We start from the raw sequence: 20,519 nt of genomic DNA, 5'->3' as shown, positions 1-20,519 counted from the left end.
CACCGGAGGTTGAGTTAACACAAAATTTAGCTTTTCAAAGTTAGTTTGCTGATCATTCATCCATTTCAATAAAACATTATTCCTTAATAGCTTATTTAAAGGATTAGCAATCAAATAGAACCCTTCAAAAAACCTCCGATAAGACCCGGTTAAACCAAGGAAAATTTGGATCTCAGAAACATTTTTTGGTTGTTTCCATTCCAAAATAGCCCTTATCTTTTTTGGATCCATTCGGATACCCTCAGCAGATACCACATGACTTAGAAACATTACTTCATTAAGCTAAAACTCACATTTACTCAGTTTCACATAGAGCTTCTTGTCTTGAAGGATTTGTAAAACCACCTTAAGATGCTTATCATGTTCAGTTTTAGATTTAGAATAAACCAAGATGTCATCGATAAACAAAGGTAAACTAATCAAGAAATGGTCGGAACACTCGGTTTATTAGATGCAGTTTGGGCTTTAACAACTCTCTGTACAACCCCAGCATAGCTTGGGATACAACATCATCTCCATTATTATAACCTTCGCCACCAATAGCAGATAAATCTTCCATGTTAAACAATTCAGGGACTATACAGGGATTGAACATATCAAAAAATTCTAAGTAAAATTGTAAAATAAGGGTCACACAACCATGTGGCCAGGTTGTGTAACGGTTGATATCGTGTGGAAAACACTAAAATACCCTATAGTAAGGACACAACCGTGTGGTAGGTTGTGTAACAGGTTTTGGCCATGTGATTGATGAACTACCCTAAGATTTATAGGTGCACAGGGCTGTGTGGTCAACTCATGCGGCCCTAAAATTGTACACGATCACTATCGATTCACTTTGAAGAGACACACGCCCTTCACCACGAGTTTGATCGACAACCCTCATGATTAATTTTGACCCGATTCACCTAAATTTTGTCCTTCAATGAAAAATACACACGGATTAACAATTGGTATCAAGATTTTGACAAGATTTGAAAAAGTTTGATTAATTGATTCAAAAAATTAGCATGGGATAATGTTATTACGAAAATACGAAATCTAATCATTAAAAATAAATAGTATTTACTAACCTTTGGAAAAGATTACGGATGCTATTGATGACAAATTTAAACACCGTTAGTAATCAAATAAGCGGGGAATGATTCAGTAAGGGAAAATTTTAGGTGCATGAATTTGAAAAGAGGAAAAAGAAAATAGAATGTAGTTTCTATTAGAATTTAAAAAGAGGGAATGCGAATGATCAAAGTAAGGGAAATACTTGATTAAATATCTAAGGTTTGTAAACCTCAGGTGTGACACAAACAATTTTACCCAAGCCTTGTCGAAGATCAAAATAAATAAAAAGGAGGAAGAAGACTCAAACTTGGGTCTCTAGGGAAGGGCTCTAATACGTAACCATTAAGCCTATAACTCATTTCTTGCTTAATCATTTCAATTAACCCTAAATATATCGGAGTGTGTCAGAAGTAGTTTGATCGGATAGAATATTTAGAACCAAACCTTGTGGCTCTAGAAAAAGAGCATGTGTGAAACAGGTGGTTGTTGTTTTCATCCAGACTGTCACACAAAGAATATTTTGAACATGTTGTAATATTTTGAGCACACAGTTCTATCCTGAAAGAATATGCTCCGGCAAATATTTTGATTAGATGGAATATTTAAAACCAAACCATATGGCTTTGGAAAATGAGCATGTGCAAAATAGGTGGTTGTTGTTTTCATCCAGGCAGCCACATAAAGGACATTTTGAACATGTTGTAATATTTCGAGCACACAATTTTGTCATGAGAGGGAGGTAGTTACGACACAATTTCCCAAGGAACATCATAATTTTTCTTGGAAGTCGAATTTTCCAAAAAGCCCTTGAATTTACATATAGGGTAGTTACATATGTACTGAGCTCATTTTGGTTGGAGAGGTAACGATAAGCATCCTTCACTGAAAAATGTCCTGAAAAGTTGTATTTCCAAATGTACCTATCTTGGCCATTAGAAATGGAAAACCCTTGGAAATTAAGTTCCTGTTCCCAAGTGCTACCCATTTGGTCATGGATAGGTTTTTTTGAAATTTGAGATAAAGCAATATTTAGTCAGTTGTCGAATTTGACAAATTTTTATTTTTTTTATATTTTTTATTTTTAAACTATTTTTAAAAAATAAAAAAATAATTTCTTTATAAATTTTAATTATTTTATAAGTTCTATTATATTTTTAGATTTCATATAAAATTTTTAAAATTTCATGTAATGATGTGGCACTTGGAGAGTACATCACATCTTTGTAAATTAATTGGAATCAAATCTATAACATATATAACCACTAATTTGGAAAAACTTTTAAGTGATAAAAATACCCTTTAGGATCATATTACTAAATTGACATTTAAATATAATTATAATATTTAATTTAGAAATATTAATTAAAAGTTATGTAAAATAGATTTTTGATAATTCCACATTTAAATTCTTTTAATTACAATTATATTAAAAAAGTTATTTTTAACATTTTTACTTGATATTAAAAAATTAAATAGTTATGAGTTTATTTTAGAAAATATTTTTTGTTGTTTTAAAAATTCTTAAATAATAGAAAACTTTTATTAGTACTATATTTGAATTATCAAAACAATCAATATATTTTAATAATGTTTAATAGTTATTATTTTAAATAATGATTAAATGTAATAAAAATTATATTGTAGGTCAAAAATAGTACAAGTACTTTAATTATGATTTGAAATTTTTTAATATTATTAAAAAAAATTTTGATCTACAAAATATCAATATTTGAATATGGTATTTGAATTTTTTTATATTTTAATTTTAAATAAACTAATATATTTTAGTTATATTTAACATTTCAAATAATGGATTAAAATTAATTTTAATAATTAAAAATACATTATTTAAAAACTAATTAGAAAGTTAAACGATAAAATTACATGTAATACCTGTACCATTAGAAACTAGTATATATAAAAACATAAATTTAAAAAAACTTTTGAACTGAAAAGAATACCTTTTATTGTTAATTATATTTATTAAATTAATATCAAAAATAATAATTTATTAGTATTATTATTTGATAGTAAAAAATATTAATTAATATGATAGTATATTGAGTGAAGTTAATTAATTTGGTCATATCTTTTAAAAGTTCTAATTAAAAATAAAATAATATATTATTAATTAATAAAATTATAAATCTATAAAATCATTGAATATAATTGGATAAATTAAAATGATAAAAATCCAAAAAATTAATTAAATGAATTTAATTTATATATAAAAATGTTAAACCAATTTTTTATAATTAATAAAAATTAAATGTGTGTGAGATTAATATATATATATATATAATATCAATATATCGTAATCTAATTGATAATGGATAAATGTATTTATTTATTCTTAATTATATATCAAAATTCAAAATAACATAAATATATTTTATAATTAAATTAAATTAAATATTATTATATTTATAAATACTAATTGTATCTAATCAAATTAATTCAACTCAACAAATAGTATAACTCATATCTATTTGAAAAATTAAAATAAAGAAAACCAATCGATTAAGATTTAGTATTTTGTATTCTCTATGTTTCTTATATTTATAATATTTTTATTATCAATGTAACAATCATCTTCACTTATTTAACCTTTGGATTCATATTAATTACAATTATTATTTTAAATTAATTATCACTTAATTTGTGGTACAATTATATATAAATTTTTTTTTGACTAAAATTTCAGACTGGGCTTTATTATTCTCTATTTAAACAGATGACATAACAAAGCAAAAGTCCAAAAAATTTGAAAGAATCAGAAAAACAACGAAATTTGGCCCAAAAACTAAGGGCCTAAGAAAATTCAGCATAAAAAAAAAAAAAAACAATCTAGAAACGTGAAAGCACCGAAAAATTGCCCAATCAGAATTCTTTGAATTGCCTGTCCTATGCAAAAGACATCATTTCCCATTTTACGATATCAATTCTCAGGAAAGCTTGTTCTTCAAAAAACTGTTCATCTGCTATGTGAAACTTTCCTTTCTTCTTTCCTTTTCTCCGACCAATTTCAGTCTGGTTTTTGCATCCAGTCAACATTCTTTTGTTTTTCGACATACACAGGGATGTTCTTTAGCAGGTAAAACTCCTCACTTTTTTTCAAAGATTCTATTGCTAGTATATGGGCTAAACCATTTGCTGATTTTGGAGTATATTTAAACACAATATTATTGAATCCAACTGTTATCTGTTGAATATCATGTATATACGCTCCTACTTGTGATCTATCTTAACTTTTTAATTGACACTTTTTTATGATGGCTAATGAGTCTCCTTCAATAATTTTCCCCTTTGTATGTTAGATATGGTCTTTATATAAACAATCAGGTATATTCTTTTATAATTAATTACCATTTTAATTTTTTTTTTTTATTTCTGTATGGTTTTTACCATAAAAGCCATAAAAGCTGGGCTTGAGACTATTAGTTTTTTCTATTAATTTTTTCAATAATTTCTTGATTTTTATATCAAATTCATCTATATCTTGTTTAGTATAGATTATGGGTTTAACTCTAATAATTTTATTAGAATTTTTAATTTTATTTCACAAGATTCTTCACTAAAATTATTTTCTAGAATTTTAAACAACCAATGATTTGTTTCTAGTTGTTTAATTTGTTCTTTTCTTATTGGTCTAAATCCTTTATCACATATAAATTTATGGTTTTTATTAAAGGTATTTTTTACGTAAGTTTTTTCTCATTGGACAAGATTACTAAATTTTTATCTATAGAAAACAAGAAATGATGATATATAAAATTATTTCCTAATAATATGTCTCCATGCATTTCAGAAAACACAATATTTTAGGAATTACAAATCTTACATTATTTATATAAATTGGATTATAGTTTCTTTACCATCTATTCCTATAGCTCTAATTGGGTTTTTCATTAATTCCCATTTTTCTACAGGAATGGCATTTTCTCTACAGCTATTTGTGGTAGCTCCAGTATCTTATAAGACATGTAAAGAATATGTTTTATATTCTCTAAATTGAAATGTAATTTCTATATATGAATAATATTTTCTAGGTTAGAAATTTGAAAATGTAATAATATCATTTTTTTCCATTTTCATTTGTTGAATAATAGTAGCAGCTTGTATTTTTTCCATTCTAGTACTTCTAGAATTTCTATTAGGTTCAGTGGGGAAAATATGTATTTAAACTGTTTTCATATCTATTGGGGTTGTCGAATTTGTACTAATATTATCTTCTTCTTCCTCTATTTGAGAATTAGAAGGAAAAACTAAATTATCATTTGTATTTGTTATAGCATTATTTTTAAAGTATAGTCTATCTCCAGATGACATATTTTCTATAGTACTTACTGGTTTTGAAGTACTAGCACCACTTATTCTATCAATCATCCAATCTTTTGGTATTGACAGATCTTTTAGATGTAATAACTTTGGTTGTATTTCTGTAGTAAATTTATTGGATTCAAATAACTCAATTATTTTATTATTAATTTCTTTAATTTCTACTTCTGCCGTGTTGGTATATTCATTAATAGAAGTCCAATTTATTGCCAGATCTTCTGCTAAATCACTAATTTCAGAATTTTTTATCTGAATTCTTAAAAAATATTAAATTTAATTATAATTAAATTTATACCAATTACAAACTTAATCAAATCGGTTTCTTAGAAATATACATGACGTTAAGCTGTGGCAATGGCAGTGTGCATGTCTAGGATTGGATCTGAAGGGAGCTTGGTACTTAAGCAGTCCGATGGACTCACCTCTTCTTTTCAGGTTTCCTACCTGGTGCACAGCTTCCATCCACTTTAACCTATAATCATATTTTAAAACACTAAGTAAGTTTTTCTGGATAAACAATATAAAATGTTTTGAATGCTTCGATGTGGCATGTCGGATCCAACCATAACGTCTGGACCGGGTTTGGGGTGTTACATTTAGTGGTATCAGAGCCTAGGTTGCAACAACTCGGCTGTGGAATGGGTTTACAAAAATAAAAATTTTCAAAAAAAAATTATAAAGATTGCGAAAAACGTGATTTTCAAAATTTAGATCTTTAGAAGGTGGCATTCCGAATCTCCGGCTCAAGTCTGTAAGTATTCTGAATTTTTCTGAATATTTTTTTAAATTATCTGTCTGTACTGAAACCCTACTAGGACACTCTAGATAGGATGATACTGAAACCATAGGAAAATTTGATAAGAGACTGAAACTATAGCTAGACTCCGATTTTGCGAAAACAAACTCTAAATTACTGTCTGATTCATAAAACATCCGTAATAAACACTGGAATATTGAATTAATGCATAAAAATTCGTAATCGGATAATACGATATGAGTACAAGAGCCGCTCGTGGAAGAGGCCGTGGACGAGGCCGAGGTAGTACTCAAGTTGGATCTTCGTCTTCTTAACACATACCCGCTGGAGTAGCACGACCACCACCGGTGGATGAGAATGGGCCGTATGATCGGGCCGCGGAGGATGATGCCCTGTCACAGGCAATGCTTCGTGTTCTAGAAAGGGTTGCAGGGGCAAGTACGGGCAATGGAGTTCGGGGATCTATTTCTGAACGACTTCGGGCTAATGGAGCGGAGATCTTTAGGGGCGTGTCTGGTATCGCCTCGAATGTGGCAGAATATTGATTGGAGGCCACAGAACGGATTATGGACAACTTGGATTGCTCTGAGGAGATTGTGAGTGGGGTATCTGTACTAAGTCCTTTGGGTCACTCGGTTAGGGTAGACAAACTGTATAGGGATGTACCCTTAGAAACTCAAGGTAGGATTTTCCCTGGAGATTTGATGGAGTTACCGTTCGGAGAGTTTGATATCATTTTGAGAATGGACTGGCTTGTTAAGCATAAAGCGACCTTGGATTGTGCTGCTAAACGAATGGTGTTAAGGACCACAAAAGATGAGGAGGTTATGGTGATAGGTGAGCGAAGGGATTATTTTTCCAATGTGGTGTCGGCATTAAGAGCCGAGAAGTGGATTCGGAAAGGTTGTGAGGCCTATTTGGCATTTGTAAGTCAATCGGAAGAGGAGGGACTGACAGTGGATAAGGTTAGGACTGTAAAGGAGTTCCAAGATGTTTTTCTGGAGGAACTTCCAGGATTGCCTCCGAACTGAGAAGTGGAGTTTGGAATCGACTTATTGCCTGGAACGGCACCAGTGTCTATCGCACCGTATAGAATGGCACCGAAGGAGTTGGTAGAGCTAAAGGCACAAATTCAAGAGTTGTTGGATAGGGGCTTCATTAGGCCAAGCGTGTCTCCATAGGGAGTACCGGTGCTATTCGTGAAAAAGAAGGATAGTACGATGCGGATGTGCATTGATTATCGCTAGTTGAACAAACCGACGATTAAGAATAAGTATCCACCGCCAAGGATTGATGATCTGTTCGACCACCTTAGAGGAGCTTCAGATTTTCCAAGATCGACCTTCGATCCGGATATCGCAGCTTAAGGGTCAAGGAGGCGATATCCATAAGACAAAGATTTAGGACCGGGTATGGTCATTACGAGTTTCGGTTATGCCATTTGGATCGACGACGCTCTGCAAAGATTTACGGATCGATGAATCATGTGTTCCAACCATTTTTGATCGGTTTGTAGTCGTCTTTATTAACGATATCCCGGTATATTCAAACCGGCGAAACATGATAAGCATCTCCGTATAGTCTCAGCAAGTGTTAAGGAGAAGGAACTCTTTGTGAAGTTCAACAAGTCTCGAACTTTGGTTGAGGAGGTAACCTTCTTAGGACATGTGGTCTCTGCCGAGGGATTAAGGTGGACCATCGAAAATTGAAGCGATTTTGAGTGGAAGCCACCTAGGTCACTTTGTCAAAAATACTGGCGTTTCCTAGGATTGGCGGGATACTACGTAAGGTTTGTGGAAGGTTTTTCTGTGATGGCAGCACCTTTGACAAAACTCATAAGGAAAGGAGTACCGTTTGTATGGACTGAGAAGCAGCAGGAAGCTTTTGAGAAGTTGAAGAAAGTTCGATCAAACACTGTGTTGATTCAAATGAGTCCGGGAAGGATTTTAGTGTGTACAGTGACGCATCACACGTGGGTTTGGGCTGCGTGTTAATGCAAGAGGGTAAGGTGGTTGCATATGCATCACGACAGTTTAAGCCCCATGAGGGGAACTATCCGACTCATGATTTAGAGTTGGCAGCAGTGATATTTGCACTTAAGATTTGGAGACATTACTTGTACGGAGAAAGGTGTATTATATACACTGACCATAAGAGTCTTAAGTATTTGTTGACTCAGAAGGAGCTGAACCTTAGGCAAAGGAGATGGATTGAGTTACTTAAGGATTATGACTGTTCGATTGAGTACCACCCAAGTAAGGCTAATGTGGTGGCTGATGCGTTGAGTCGAAGGGTTGTTTCTGATTTGAGAGCCTTGTTTGCACGTTTGAGTCTGTTTGATGATGGAAGTCTGTAGCAGAATAGCAAGTGAGGCCTATTTGGACTGAGCAGATTAAAGAAAAATAGTTGAAGGATAACTCGTTGGTTCTTCGGTTTCAGCAAGTTGAGAAGGGTGAGAATGAGGATTTTGGACCTGAATCTCAAAGGAGTTTTATGCTTCCGAGGAAGAATTTGTGTTCAAGGACTCGACTTGAGACAGTCAATATTGAAGGAAGCTCATGGGGACTTTGTGCCATGCATCCTAGAGGAATAAGTTGTATCACGACTTGCGAGAATTGTACTTGGTGGCTGGGGCTTAAACGAGAAGTAACGAGTTCGTGGGAAATGTCGACATGCCGCAAGTGAAAGTGAACATTAATTTCCTTCTGGATTACTGCAACCGGTGAAAATTCCATTGTGGAAGTGGGAGAGAGTCACTATAGACTTTGTGAGTGGGCTACCTTTGACACCCACCAAGAAAGATTCTGTGTGGGTAGTGGTGGATAGGTTAACAAAATCTGCCCATTTTATACCTGTTCATACTGACTTTTCACTTCAAAAGTTAGCCAAGTTGTATGTGGCAGAGATTGTGCGACTTCATGGAGCTCCAGTTTCAATTATTTATGATCGGGATCCCATATTTACATCTCAGTTTTGGCAAAAGTTGCATGAGGCATTGGGGACGCGATTGAATTTTAGTATGGCTTTCCATCCCCAGACTGATGGTCAATCGAAAAGGGTTATTTAGATTCTGGAGGACATGTTGAGGGGATGCGTGATTGATTTTTGAGGTAGTTGGGAGGATTACTTGCCGTTGGCAGAATTTGCATACAATAACAGCTACCAAGCAAGTATTCAGATGGCTCCATATGAGGCACTTTATGGGCAGAGATGTCGTACGCCTACGTGTTGGACAGAGTTGGGTGAATATTCCATGATAATGGGTTAGGTAAATGTTCCATGATAATGGGTTAGGTAAATGTTCCATGATGGGCATTTCATGTTTTTTGTATTAAAGAATTAAATGGATGAAATATGAAATTTTATTAAAAGAAAAAGGGGTGAAAAGAACAAAGTTTTGTCCATCTTTGTTTATCATAGCCTAAAGTTAGAGAAGAGAAAGGAGAGGAGAAAGCTCTTGAATGTTCGGTCACTTGGGGAAGAAAATTGAAGGTAAGTTCATGGTAGTTTGCTTCTATCTTGATGTTCATGAGTTATTCTTGATTCTACCTTAACTCTTGAAGCATATTTTGGTTTTTGGTTGTGTTTTGAGCATTTGGTCATGAATTAAAATGAAGGAAATGGTTGTTGTTTCATGTTCTTTTGATGAAAAATGGAAGATATGTGAAATTGAGCCAAACAAATGAGCATGCATGTGCTTAAATGCTAAGGGGAAAAATCGGCTAATATGTTGTACTTTAAAATGATGAAATGAAGATTATACTTAAGTAAAATCATATATATGTGATGATTTATTGGTGATATACATGTTTTAAAAAAAAACATGTATGCAAGTTATGTGTGAAAGAGTGATTTGGTAATAAATCTGCTTGGGACAGTAGCAGTAATGTGACTTTGGAAAATCACCATAAATTGTGGGAGATGAGTTAGAAGCTGTATAAATTATTTAATTAAACCTTAATGAGTCTAGTTTCAAATGGAATAAACGAGAACATATTTTGAATTCTGTACAATGAGAAATTTGATTCGTAATGAAGAGTGGTCAGATTAGTCAAACAGTGAAACATGCGAAACTTTGAGAAAAATCTGGTATTGATTGGCCAAACCAAAAATTCTGAAAATTTTATGGATATAAGATATATGAGTCTATTTTTAGGGAAAATTAACGGCACTTGATTTGGAGTTTCGTAGCTCCAGTTATAAATGATTTAGTGACTGTTGCTCAGGAAGACAGCTTGTAGTGAAATTATAATTATGTGGTAAACATTGACAAAAATTTGTTAATGAGTTGCTTATTGATTTCTTATAAGCTTCCTATGATCTGTAAGTGTGGTTGGCCGAATATTGTAAGGGGTTAATACGTAGTTTGTATTTGAATAGTTAGATTAACGTGTTAGTAATCCAATTGTAGGCGGTTCGTGTATGGATCTCGTCAGCATATCGTTGCAAACAGGTGTGTAACTAACACCCTCTTTCTTAGTCTAGATCGGCAAAAGTCGAAAATCCGAAATGCCGAAACCGGTATTTTGTAGATTTGAAAAAGTAATGCTCGTGAGGTAAATCGATTAATGTTTTTGGTAAGCTGCAATGTTTGGACCGCAAAGTGCATGATTTCGTGCCCTCGATATTTTTGGGCTTAATGGGCCAAAATTGGAATGATGGGCCAACGGCCCAATTCGGTAAGAACCCTCGATGCGTGATTCGTAGTACGTGAAAGGTAGGAATATGCATGAAAACCCTAAAATAGATAAATTACTGAAATACCTTTAAAAGTGAAAATTTATAGTTTTACCCTAGTAGATAAATTACCAAATACCCCTAGGGTTAAATTGACCTAAATGCATGTTTGATCGTTGTTATTTATGCATGCCATGTTGTTATTATCGATGCATGGGATTGAGATATTGACGGAGGAAGTACTGAACGTGGCTTGTCCACGATCGGAGGCTTTGCCTCAATTTATCGTTAACTGAGCAACAAGGTCGCAATCGTGGAGTGTTGGGTGGGTGGGTTGAGCTATTCCTCACATGGAGTGTAGGGTGGTACGGTGGAGTGTAGTGGTTGGTGGGTTGAGTAGTCTCCCAAATGGGCTTGCATATGTTATTGATGTTGCATGTATTTTGAAATGGGCCTATGGGCCATATCTGTTATCTGAATAAGGGCTAAGGCCCGGTTTATTGTAATCAAAAGGGCTCTGGTCCAGTACCATTGTTACCTGAATGGGCTTAGGCCCAATAGGCTTGAGCTGACTTGGGCTTTGAATGGGTTTTTCTTACACACTGAGTTTCCCCAAACTCACCCCTTTTATTTTCATCCAAGCAGGAAATCCCCAACCATAGTGGGCTTGGAGCTGTGAGGGAATTCGGAGTGGCCACCGGTTCTGAAAGTTTGATTTTCTTCTGGTGAACTGGATATCCTTTTTTTTTACGTTTGAAGTTTTGGGTTTTTAAATGTAATAAGGCCGCTTAATTATTTTTGATGGTGTTAATATGTGTTACTAAGATAATTATTACTTATTTTAACTGTTGAAGTTGGAAAGCTTTAGGGCGCGTTTTCAAAAACAACAATTGATTTCAAAATACCACGATGACAATCAAAGCTTCCCCAATGAAAGTATTTTCCAAAATTAATCACTTTTCCTAAAAAAGACTTAATCAAATCGGTTTCCTAAAAATATACATGACGTTAAGGTGTGGCAATGGCGGTGTGCATGTCTAGGATTGGATCTGAAGGGAGCTTGGTACTTAAGCAGTCCGATGGACTCACCTCTTCTTTTCCGGTTTCCTACCTGGTGCACAGCTTCCATCCACTTTAACCTATAATCATCTTTTAAAACACTAAGTAAGTTTTTCTGGATCAACAATATAAAATGTTTTGAATGTTTCGATGTGGCATGTCGGATCCGACCATAACGTCTGGGCCGGGTTTGGGGTGTTACATCTAGTTGGTTGTCTTACCATTGGATAAGGAACATAATATCCTTGGTTAGGATAAAATGATGTTAATATAGGAGTAAATCCTTGATTAGGACTTATTTGCTTTCCTTTGTTGGGTTTTTTATGGACAGTAGTCCATTCCCCAACTTGTTCTAAAGGTTTTTTACCTCTATCCATAAGGCCTGCTAAGATAATCAGCAATAATATTATCAGTGCCTTTTACATATAAAACTTCAAAATTAAAACTACATAATTCATTATACCATCTGATTCTTCTAGGCACATTTTCTAAACTATTATTAGTAAGAAATTGTTTAACTGTCTGATTGTCAGTTTTAATAATAAAATTTTCAGATGCTAGATATATAAGAAAGGTTTTTATTGCTTTAGGTTTTTATTGCTTTTTTTTATAGTTAATAATTCTTTTTCATATATAGCATAATTAACTTCATTTGGTTTAAATTTTCTAGAACTATATCCACATATTAGTTCTTCATTTTTTGCTGTTTTAGCCTTTAAAATACATCCCCAATAATTTTGTGATGCATCTGTTTCTAAAATTAATCTATCACCTTGTTTTGGTAAATAGACTTTTGGGGTATAATTTATTTCTGCTTTTACATTTTTAATAATTTTCGAGTCTCTTTTAGACCAGCTAAAAGTTTTATCCTTTTTTAATTTTTCATATAAATCACCTATTTTTTCAGATAATTTAGGGAAGAAGTTTCTTCCATAATTAACTATTCCTAAAAATTGTTGAAGTTGTTTGTGATCTTTAATTTCTTCAGGAAATTCTTTTATTTTTACTATAATATGATATTGTAGTTTAACACCATCAGCAGATAAATTTAATCCTAAAATTCTATTTCTTTTTCTAATTCTATTTTCTTAGGGCTCAAAATAATTCCATGTTTTATGAATTCTTGAGAGATAATATTTAAATGTTTTCTATGTTTTTCCAGAGTTTCTGAAAATATTAAAATATCATCTATATAAACTACACAAAATTTTTTATATTTATTAAATATAGAATCCATCCATCTTTAGAAGATTTGAGGTGCATTACATAACCCGAATGACATTACTCTCCATTGATAATGACCATTAGGTGCACTAAAGGCTGTTAGTGGTTTAGATTCATCAGCTAGCATTATTTGCCAAAATCCTGATTTACAATCAAATTTACTAAAGTATTTTGCTTGTTTAGCTTGATTAATCAAAACATCTTTTCGTGGAATAAAGTATCCATCAAAAATAGTATTTTGATTTAGTCTTTTATAATTAATTACCATCCTAGCTTTTCCCCTTTTTATTTCTGCATGGTTTCTTACCATAAAAGCTGGGCTTGAGTGTGGACTATTAGTTTTTTCTATTAATCCTTTTTCCAATAATTCCTTGATTTGTATATCAAATTCATCTATATCTTGTTTAGTATAGATCATGGGTTTAATTCTAATAATTTTATTAGGATTTTTAATTTTATTTCACAATATCTTGGACTATTTTCCCATAATTTTAATGGTTTTTCACTAAAATCATTTTCTAGAATTTTAAACAACCAATGATTTGTTTCTAGTTGTTTAATTTGTTCTTTTCTTATTGGTCTAAATCCTTCATCACATACAAATTTATGGTTTTCTATTAAAGGTATTTCTCTGAAGTTTTTTCATTGATGATGATTACTAAATTTTGTCTATAGAAAGCGGTAAATGATGATATATAAAATTATTTCCTAATAATATGTCTCCATGCATTTCAAGAAAACACAATATTTTAGGAATTACAAATCTTACATTATTTATGTAAATTGGTATATTTCTAGCCTTAAATTGGATTATAGTTTCTTTACCATCTATTCCTATGGCTCTAATTAGGTTTTTCATTAATTCCAAATTTTCTACAGGAATGGCATTCTCTCTACAGCTACTTGTGGTAGCTCCAGTATCTAATAAGGCATGTAAAGAATATGTTTTATATTCTCTAAATTGAAATGTAATTTCTATATATGTATAATATTTCCTAGGTTGGAAATTTGAAAATGTAATAATATCATTTTTTCCCATTTTCATTTGTTGAATAATAGTAGCAGCTTGTATTTCTTCCATTCTAGTATTTCTAGAATTTCTACTAGGCTCAGTAGGGAAAATAGGTATTTGAACTATTTTCATACCTATTGCTGTTGTCGAATTTGTACTAATATTATCTTCTTCTTCCTCTATTTGAGAATTAGAAGGTAAAACTAAATTATCATTTGTATTTGTTATAGCATTATTTTTAAAGTATAGTCTATATCCAGATGACATATATTCTATAGTACTTACTGGTTTTGAAGTACTAGCACCACTTATTCTATCAATCATCCAATCTTTTGGTATTGTCAGATCTTTTAGATGTAATAATTTTGGTTGTATTTCTGTAGTAAATTTATTGGATTCAAATAACTCAATTATTTTATTATTAATTTCTTTAATTTCTGCTTCTGTCGTGTTGGTATATTCATTAATAGAAGTCCAACTTATTGCCAGATCTTCTGCTAAATTACTAATTTCATAATTTTTTATCTGAATTCTTAAACATAAACATTCTTCTATTAGAGGATCTGTAATGGATATAAAATAGTTTGGTTTAACCTTAAATCCTATTACACCAGTGTGTAAATTAGACTGAATACCACCAATAAGTGCTTTTATTGGGTTTTCAAAGCTTTTATCTAATAAAACTGCTATTATAGATATATCATGTCCTTTTCTAAATAAGGCTCTAATTGTTATCATAATTATACCTAAATGTATATATCTAACTTGAGGGTATTTCTTTTTAATTCTCTTAATTTTTTCTTTAGTAAATAATGGAATTTCTGTTAATCCTCCTCTAGTATCTTTAGCGACTGTGTTGCCACTAATTTTTCTATGTGTCTTTGACTTTATATTTTAAACTTAGATATTTTATATATTTCTTCTTTAGAAATATGATTTTTATTTATTTTTCTATCATTTCATCGAAAAGTCTTTTCTTCTCCAATCAAATTTTCTAATTTTATATCTTGTTGTTCAGACTTAGGTATTTCTTCTAATTGAGTTTTAGAACTACTTCCTACATTAAACATAAATATATATTCTTCTTCATCCTAATCGAATCTCATTTACGATATTAACTCATATAATATTTCTTCAGGATTTATTTCCTCTTCATAATGATTTCTAAATCTTGTTCTTCAAGACTTTTAATCATTTTTTAGCACTTTTTCCTTTATTAGGACAGTTTGGTGCTATATGACCTTCTTCATCACATATAAAACATTTACATATTTGTTTTTTATATTTTTAGAAGTTTTTCTTCTAACAAATTTTTCTTTTTCTTATTATTATTACCAGATATTTTTTAATTATAATTAATTATATAAAACAACTTCTAGGTATCTTATATCACATAGTTTAATTTTTGACAAAGTATAACTTGCTATACTATCTTGATCTTTTTATCAAAATAACCACAAAATTCTGTTTTTAGAATATTTGTTAATCCTTTTAAAAGATCTTTAGGAGTACCTATTTGATTAATTAGTTGTCCTTTTTGGACTTTTCCTACTTCTGATTCTTCCCATCGTCTTAAAAATTATAAAACATCTCCTTGAAAAGTTCCTACAAAATAATTTAAGAATTTTTCTTTTGACCAAGTGCCGTTGTTGTTTACAACGATTGTCATTGACTGTGCCCAATCGTCTATAGTTTTTTCATAGTCTGATATTGAAATATTAGTTAAGTCTAAATATATTCCACCTTGGGCCACATTTCTTTTATTTAAATCATCTATCCTATGTGGTATAGGTATAGTTTGACTTGATTGTTGATTAGAAGATTCTCCTGTATATTCGGTTTTAATTTCATTAGTAGCTATATTTTCAGTTTGATTACCAAAAATTCTAGTTGTATTTTCAACTGTCTCAAAGTCTTTGTTTAAAGCTCTCAGATAATCATCTGTTTGATCATCTGATTCTAGTTTTCTTTTACCATAAGGATCTGTTTGATCAGTATCCATTGGTTCTGGAACATTTATATTTTCATCCTCATCTGTTGAAGTATTTTCTTCATCAGATTTATAACTAGTTACATTTAAATCTTCTTGATTATCAGAATTACTAGAACTACTACTTTCTGTAGTATCATAATTTAACATATAATGGTAATTAAACTGTAAATAGATCTTTATGTTTTTCGTAAAGTTCTTCTATTAATTTTAAATATTCTATTCTTTCATTTTTATCAAGACTTTTAGTAAATATGATTTTCCAATGTTCTATTAATTCTTTATAAGATTGAAAATCATATTTTGTTGAGTAATATTTTTCTTTTCTGCTTTTTTTTTTTTATTTCTATTAATAGTAGAAGATGACTCTTCCAAGAAGTTTCTTCTTCATCGATAAAGTTAAAATTATATTACTATTTCCATAATACAAAGGACCTAAATCCATATCTCGATTCTATATTATTATTAATAACTTGTTCTAATTTATTATTAATTTCGATAAAATTTCTTTAGATTTGTTGTTCAAATCTAATTCTTTGATATCTCCCATAAGATTTACCTTTTCTTCTATATTACTAACTTTATTATATATTTTATTATAATATATAGAGATTATGTCCATTAAACTATTAAATCCTTTACTAAGGGCGAAATATTATTTTCTTGCTTAGAATCTATATGCATAATATGATTGCGATTTTATCTTTATATAAACAATCTGCTTTCTTCATCTATTTAGAATGTATATATCTAATAAAATTAGGAAATTTGATTGGAGAAGAAAAAGACTTTTCGATGAAATGATAGAAAAATAAATAAAATCATATTTCTAAAGAAGAAATATATAAAATATCTAAGTTTAAAATATGGAGTCAAAGACACATAGAAAAAATTAGTGGCAACACAGTCGCTAAGGATACTAGAGGAGGATTAACAGAAATTCCATTATTTACTAAAAAAAAATTAAGAGAATTAAAAAGAAATACCCTCAGGTTAGATATATACATTTAGGTATAATTATGATAACAATTAGAGCCTTATTTAGAAAAGGACATGATATACCTATAATAACAGTTTTATTAGATAAAAACTAATATAGGACGAAATAGAAACGTGGAACCTTGACAATATCCAAGAAGGATAAAGACAAAATAAAGACCACATGGAGAGTCAAGAAGACTTTCAAGTAGATTTTCAAGATTGACAGTAAATCGAAAATTAAGGCATCCATGTACCGAAAAAAATATGATGAGACAACTGACAATATACGTGAAAGCAACAATAAATTCATCCTTATCAGAAACACTGTTCGGGATTGAAGAAAAATAAAATAGAACTTTGAAATTTTGCTATAAATAAGAATGTAAAAAGCCTAAACAAGGCATCGAAAAATAGCTTAGAAATCTATTTTTTACATCCAAATTTATATTACTATTACCATAATACAAAGGACCTAAATCCATATCTGATTCTATATTATTATTAATAACTTGTTCTAATTTATTATTAACTTCGATAAAATTTCTTTAGATTTGTTGTTCAAATCTAATTCTTTGATATCTCCCATATGATTTACCTTTTCTTCTATATTACTAACTTTATTATATATTTTATTATAATATATAGAAGTTATGTCCATTAAACTATTAAATCCTTTACTAAGGGCGAAATATTATTTTCTTGCTTAGAATCTATATGCATAATATGATTGCAGATTTTATCTTTATATAAACAATCTGTTTCTTCCATGTTATTTACCTTTGGTACCTAAAATCTTCTGTTATATTATTTTGTCTTATCACTCAAGGGCCTAACGTCTCTCTCTCATACTTCAAAGGCAAAAGTAAGACAAAATAACAGATATATGGGTTTTAAGATAAATAAACACAGAATTAACTGGAATGTAAATTAAAGATAAGAACTTACAATGGATATTATGATATCAATTCTTCCAAGAATCGTTACTCTGGGGGCCTCTGATACCAATTACAAACTAACACAAGTGCGGAAGATAGTTATTTTATTAAAAGTAAAAGGAAGATTTTACAAAGAGAGAGTGTTTACAAAGAGAGAATACTGAAAGTAAAAGAAAAGATTTCTAAGCTATTTTTCGATGCCTTGTTTAGGCTTCTTACATTCTTATTTATAGAAAAATTTCAAAGTTTTATTTAATTTTTCTTCAATCCCGAACAATGTTTCTGATAAGGATGGATTTATTGTTGCTTCCACGTATATTGTCAGTTGTCTCATCATATCTTTGTCCGTACATGGATGCCTTAATTTTCAATTTACTGCCAATCTTGAAAATCTACTTGAAAGTCTTCTTGACTCTCCACGTGGTCTTTATTTTGTCTTTATCCTTCTTGGATATTGTCAAGGTTCCACGTTTCTATTTCATCCAGGTGTAAAGATTCTGGTGATAGTCTTGGTGAATTCCAAGTCTCCCACGTGTTCTTGATTTCTTCAATTATTTTTTAAGGAAAATCATCTATTTCCATATCTACTATTTTCTTTAGCAGTTGTATGGATTCTTCATCTCTTGTTTTATGGACTACGCCAGTGTCATTAGCTACTATTCTTTTTCCATCGGTGGATAATTTGTATGTTTGTTGATGAAGTACATGTTGAGCTGTTGACATTAAATCAATTCCGGCTTGGATTTTAAGGTATTTTGGATTATTGTAACACTTGTCAATATTTTTTGTCAAGTGTTTTTTTATCTTCTTTGACTGCTGATAGATAAGGACTATCAATCATTCTTTGAATAATCCAAATTTGATATGGTTGATAAAATCGCTCTTTTTCAGCAATGCCAATAAGACTACTTATTTGGATATAAAAATAGTAATAAAAATCATCTTGATATACCAAAAGTGATAATATAGCTTTTATAATAGCAGGGAAATTTTTTAATAAGTGAAAAGAAAAGTTTTGTACTACAATTTCTCTAACAAAACCCCATTCAATACTGTTTATATCAAATGGTTCATGATCTAGTCTGAATTTTATAGTAGGAATTTCTTCTCCTATTTCATTTAGAAAAACATATGTTTGTAAGAAGTATTCAGAAAAGACCTTTTTAAATTGAGCCTGCTGGTTGCAGATAATTCTATTGATTTTTCAAAATTTCTCCGGCAATATTTTCTTAGCTTTATTATATAAACATATTACAACATTTTATTCATAATGGGACTATTTGTTCCTTTATGAATAAAATATTGAATATATCAATAAGATTATTTATCTCATTGATATTTATATACTCTATTTCGAGTTCTTCTCAATCTCTGTATAAAATAGCTTTTAATAATAAATCATGTGCTTCGTTTTCTTTAGTTGTTTTTCAACTAAAAATTGTAAAAACTTTGTAAGAGCTCGTCTAAAATTTACTCTTTATTCTAAAATATGGGTTTTCCATATTTCATTAATGTATTTATAAATTTCACTTGGTAAACCTGGATTATAAAAATCTTTTATCTCTGGAATTTGTTGCTGTTTCAACAAATTTTCTGCTCCTTTTATAACTTTAGAATAACTAGCTTGATATGCTAAATTTGGATCCTGAGACCAAGGAGATTGGCTTATTGTTCTTGGATGGTATTGGCTTACCATTCTTGATGCCTATGATGAAGGAGATCCAGTTGATTGTCTTACCATTGGATAAGGAACATAATATCCTTGGTTAGCATGTCAAATTTATATATGGATCTTAAATTGTTTAATCAATGCCTATTTAGACTGCTTTACGACATGCAAGTGCTTCGGCAGTGAAAGCAGAGGCCACCTTTTTATGGGTCTCTGAGCAGGATAAAAGAACGATCCCCTCAGCATTTCGGACCACAATACCCGAGGTCAATTTGTTGTGACACCCATCATACGCACCATCAAAATTGATCTTAACAATAGAACCAGGTGGGTGACTCCATTCTCTCAGCTTTTGTGGTTTTGAGGAATTTTTTTTTCGATCCCATTTAATTTAGTTATGTAATTATTAACAAATCTCGCTATTTCCTGACCAGTGCTAATTTTCCTCTCATGGATTCTAGCATTTATGTCTCCCAAAATTGCCTAGAGCACACAACAGAATATTCGACAGTGGTAGGGGGACACTGATCAAAAACCCAGGTAAGCCACTGTGTAAAATCCATAGTAATATCAATAAGAGTATTCGGGAATGATAATTCTGTCCAGACTTCAACTAAAATAGGGCATTCGCGGAACATATGATCACTTGTTTCAGGTCCTCTTCCACATCAGGGATAGGTTGTATTAGTGACTAGTTTCTTATGATGCATGTTGACTAGTGTAGACAAGTAGTTCCATGATACCCTCTAGATTGTAATTTTTATTTTAGTAGGGAAATTTTAGTGCCAAAGTTTTTTTTGAAGAAGTTTCTATAGTTG

The 20,519-nt window shown here is 31.0% G+C and overlaps 1 long non-coding RNA gene across 1 annotated transcript; it reads left to right on the top strand.

Annotated features, from left to right (window-relative positions):
- The first annotated feature begins 3,920 nt into the window (after positions 1 to 3,920).
- LOC108485848 (uncharacterized) lies at positions 3,921 to 5,329 on the top strand. The gene is made up of 2 exons (XR_001871369.2): positions 3,921 to 4,153; positions 4,989 to 5,329. It is a non-coding gene; the product is annotated as an uncharacterized LOC108485848 (long non-coding RNA).
- Positions 5,330 to 20,519: the final 15,190 nt, after the last annotated feature.

Source organism: Gossypium arboreum, chromosome 6 (assembly GCF_025698485.1).
Source record: "Gossypium arboreum isolate Shixiya-1 chromosome 6, ASM2569848v2, whole genome shotgun sequence".
Classification (NCBI taxonomy): Eukaryota; Viridiplantae; Streptophyta; class Magnoliopsida; order Malvales; family Malvaceae; genus Gossypium; species Gossypium arboreum.
The sequence above is the reverse complement of the archived record's forward strand: the minus strand, read 5'-3'. Positions and strand labels throughout refer to the sequence as shown.